This window comes from Mercenaria mercenaria, chromosome 13, assembly GCF_021730395.1.
Source record: "Mercenaria mercenaria strain notata chromosome 13, MADL_Memer_1, whole genome shotgun sequence".
Taxonomy (NCBI): domain Eukaryota; kingdom Metazoa; phylum Mollusca; class Bivalvia; order Venerida; family Veneridae; genus Mercenaria; species Mercenaria mercenaria.
The window spans coordinates 70168710-70173907 of record NC_069373.1 but is presented as its reverse complement, the minus strand read 5'-3'; positions in this window follow the sequence as shown (position 1 = coordinate 70173907).

Here is a 5198-nt window from a genome sequence, read left to right as displayed (position 1 = left end):
TAATTGACTTCCTTTTGTGGTACGTAAGCATATTTTTCTCGTGATATTTACTTCTTTACCTGCTGATTACGGAACGATAACACTAAATCGTGCTTATTCCGTACCACACGTAGTGCAATATGTTACAACAAGATCTTGACACCCTACAGAAATGGGAAATGCACTTCAACCCAAGGAAATGCTATCTCCTCAGTAAACTACACATCCTAATTATCTTATTATCTTTCTTGGGAATAACAGGAGAATATAATCATTTAAATGTCCAAAATAAAGTAGATATTGAAACATAGAACAGGTTGTCCAAAAACTTGGTCCAGGTCGTTCATAGTATGGTCCGGGTCGTCCATGATATGGTCCGGGTCGTCCATAACATCAACCTAGAACTAAGTTTTATTAAACAAGGAGCATTATTCATCTTCGGCTGTACTAGTTATTCTGAAACACCAAGAAACATCATTTGGAAAAAACAACAACAGTGGTATAGAACTTCAGAGACATGGTCCAGATCGTTCTGAAACGTGGTCCAGGTTGTCCCGAGTATGGTCCGGATTGTCTGGTCCTGGTTGTCCCTAGTCATAGCTTCTATTCCATCTAAACAGCTGATCGCATGTACTGACATAAAAACCAACATGGATTCCGTTCTAAAAGATCATGTGAATCATAACTTTTGATGACTACAACATATGCCATTGCCAAATCTATTAATTCCGGAAATCAGGTGGACATGGCAATATTGGACTTTTCCAAAGCGTTCGACAAGGTTTCTCACTGTCGTTTATCTCACAAACTTGCCACTCTATGCAATTACATGAAATACTAAAAACTGTATAAATTCATTTTTAGCTGAAAAAAAAAACACACACACATAAAAAGAACAACAAGTAGTCTTTGACAGATATAGCACCGGTAACATCAGGAGTGCCACAAGGTACAGATCTTGGTCCTATGCTTTTCCTGATATATATTAATGACATAGCTGACAACATCACTTCAAATACTCGTCTTTTTGCCGCCGACTGTGTTCTGTATCAGATTATAGAAAATTTGTCAGATAATATATCACTTCAAGAAGATATCTGTAAACTTGAAAACTGGGGAACTATTTGGTAAATGGATTGTAATGTCAAAAAATGTGCATTTATGCAATTCTCATCTTCTGTTCGCCAAAGGAAATTTGAATACAAAATGAAAGATGCTATTTTGGAAACTGTAAACCACCACCCATATTTCGGAGTTGAACTTAGTAACAATCTGAAATATAATAATCTTATTGACACCATTACGAAAAAGGCATCAAGTGTTCTTGGTTTTCTGAAAAGAAATCTAAGATACTGTCCACCAAAAGTAAAAGAAATGCTTATAAAAGTTTAGTTCCGCCAAAGAGTATGCGTCACCTATTTGGAACCCTTCCCAAAACACTCAAGTGAAACAAATTGAACAGATTCAAAGAAATTCTGCGAGATGAGTGATGAACAAAGCGTATAATTCTTACAATCCGACCAGTGTTAGTAAAATGGTTTAGAAATTAGTATGGCAAAGCCTTCACAAACGCAGAGCTTGTGCGGATGTCATACTTATGTATAAAGTTGTTAACTGTTTAATTGCTGTACCAGTGAACTACCATCCTACCACTGCCACTCCTCGAGCTACTCGAAGGAGTGACATCATGATATTTATTCACTATCAATCAAGGATTAATATTAATCAACACTCATTCTTTCCGAGAACTGTCATCACTTGGAACATTATCCCGGAATCCTGTTTCACTTCTGCGAGTTTGGATGCGTTCATATCCTCCATCCAATTCGTCCAACTTGTGCCATCAAGTATATAAAAAGGACCACAGCATATACAGTGTAAATACATGTTGGTCATCAGACTATTTTATGGTGTAGTTTGAATGGACAGTCAAAGCTGCGGACGTGTACATAGTTTTAAAAAAAAACAGTCGGAACACTTTGCGCTACACCGATGTACAGTCACCTTCCCCCAATTTATTTTTCCGTGATCGGCAAATCCATCGCCGATCCTATTCTGTCGTTCTTTTCGCATGAACACCGAAAACAAAGTTTCATTTCTTATATTTACATTATATTTCCTTTCCATTTGTAAACAAGATTATATTATAAATTGCTCACATTTTGTTGCATTTAACATTAAAATCAACTTCCCGGCCATTTTGTTAACTAGACGTCATCTAAAGAACGTACGTTCTCCCTGACTATACGTGGACATCGTCAAAACAGCGGCCTGTTATCACTAAGCAGCTTTGACGTAACTTTCGTGCCTTTCTTTTTGCTGTTCATACGAAATGAACGTCATAATTTACAATGGAAAAGAATATAGTAGTACTGATTCTAACACGATCCGATTCATTTTCCTATAAAACAAACAAGACTGAAAACGGTGAATTATTATACAACAATTCTCTGTTCTGACGTCACAATCATAACGTCATGGCGTCAAACGGCATAGCGGTGCGCTGGAAAAGAAACCGATTGAAAACGGGGAAATATTTAATGAATGCCGTAAAGGATGTATTTTAAAGTCGCTGGTAACGTGTTAAAATCGAAATAATATATCTCAATTAGTGATTTGCTCTTGAATAAAATCATTGTGTGCCGTTCAGATGCGTATTATTTTATCACGAGGGCACAGCCCTCGTGATATAATTCCTTCGCATCTGAACTCCAAACAATGATTTATTCAGCGACAAATCACTAAATGAGATATATTATTTCTTAATTTTAATATTGCTCACTAATTTGTGTTTTCAATAGCGGCTTAATCAACAAAGTGTCCCCAAGACAGTCGCCTCCCAGTCATAGTCAGTTATTGACTGTTGGGAGTATCATGTAGATAGATGTAGATTTTCTCTTTTAATAAGTTCCACAAACTGAATTACAGCGCTTTAGCCTAGTTTAGGGTATAGAGAGTAGGTAGATATTTTTTTGCATTAATACTTAAATTGTTGTATAAATTTTCATTTCATTCAATTTTGGCTTGCACACTGACATTCTGGCATACATTTTAAAGCTTTGCTTGTCCCTGTGCTGGTGTGTATGTAGACATCAGTGAATGAAAAGCATTAATTGGATAGAAATTTAAAAAGTTGAATGTTTTTGAATAGATTATACCTAATTATTTTGATTTATAGTTAATATCCTTGTGCATCTTTTTTTTATCAGTATTAATTAAAAAATGGCCAAAACTGTATTATCTTGTATACATTAAATTAGTGCCAATGGCAAGTTTTCTTCTGACAGTAAAGGGTAAAACTACTAAATTTAATTTTTTGGAACTAGAATGCAGGAAAAGTTTGTAAGCTATCTTCAATACCCTAGAGCACTGTATAACTATCAGTTTTATTGCTTTTTACATCCAGAATGCCTAATCGGTACAAATCAGTATTAATCCTAAACCGTACAAGCTCAGAGCCCATACCTGTCGCTTCTGGAGGTCCGCAGGGGTCCATGCTTGAGCCCCTGTTATTCGTAGTATACATAAATGACTTCCCACAGAAAATCCAGCCTAAAGTTCGTCTTTTTGCAGATAACACTAAATATACATATCACTTGCCTCTGTCTGACAATCAAATACCCTCCAAAATTACCTTAAAATATTTGAAAAGTGGTAGATGAACTAGGATATGAATTCCACCCCCTTGGCCCAAATGTCATGTTGTCCAATTAACAAGAAGGAAACATCTTATTCCCCCACAACACTACCTGCATAATACACCACTATAATTTATTACCTCAGCAAAATACATTGGCATGGATATTTCAAACGATATTTCGTGGGACTCCCACATAAATAATTAAGTTACCAAGAAGGCAAATCAAACCCTGGGTTTCCTGCGTCAACTAAAAACACCTTTAGTCCATGGCATACCAGACCCTCGTCAGACCACAGCTAGATACTTCTAAGAAAAAGAAAAGATACAAGAAAACAAGAAAATTTGTTTAACGTCGGATAAGTATAATATATAACATTAGCCTGAAGCTTTTGTCCGGCAAAACAGGTATATAAGCTCAACATAAATAACTGTAAGAAATAACTGTAAGAAATCACATACATGATGAAACATAAAACATAGTTGACAATAAAAAAATAAGAAGAAATCACTGTAATGATCTATCATTCATGAAATGTAATTCCACCCTTGTGCACCGCACTAGCGAACAGTGTGCCTGGAATTTATACATGCTTGTATCATACTGTAAAGCAGTTAACTTGTATCTTCTATAGTGAATAAACGTAGCAATAAACAGTCCCGTCGTGGGCCAGTCACTTACAATTCAAATATCTTTAAGTGTCCGATATGTTCATATGTAATTAGAACATTACAATCACAAATATATTAAAGCACATATAAGCAACATAAAACTTGGCTGACACTAAAAAAAGACATAAGCAGACAACAAAGCTAAATAAAAAAGCAAAAGGACACACACACGTTCACGCACACGCACACGCACGCGCACGCGCACGCGCACGCGCACACGCACACGCACACGCACACGCACACACACACACACACACACACACACACACACAATAACGCACTCATCTTAAGGATTACACATATATAAGAATAAAGATAAGAGCAGTTAAAAGAACGGACATTATAAATGCACATGCGTTGCAACGACAAAACAAGAAAGCACAACAAGAACTTTATGAAATAACTGATAAAAATAGGGAAAGCAGGAGAAAGCAACCGAAGCAGGAATTATAACCATATGGCACATTTATATTTGGGGCCAGTCCAGATGCGGACCAGTATGACAAATTCCTTGTAATTATCGGTGATTCTTATATCATTTGGCAGATTTTTAACACCCTGACAGCCTCAAACCTAAACTAATTTTTGTCATACCTGACAGTCTTCATTCTAGGCATAACAAAGGATCTTTAACATTGATTAGAGGCCTTAAATGCTGGACTTTAGTTCTGAAGTCTGGTCACACAAACTCAAATAGACCAAATAAAAGCGGGTCAAGACGGACTATGCCCGATTTTGGCCACACTTCAAGTACCAGTAAAATGCTACACAGTTTGAAATGAGTTTGAATGGGACTACTGACTTCACGGTTAATCGATTTTTTAAAATTTAACACGTGAAGTTCTTCAAGTGTTATGTAGTATGAAGAAAACAAGTCAAATTTAAAAATTTAAGTTTTGTTTCTATTAAA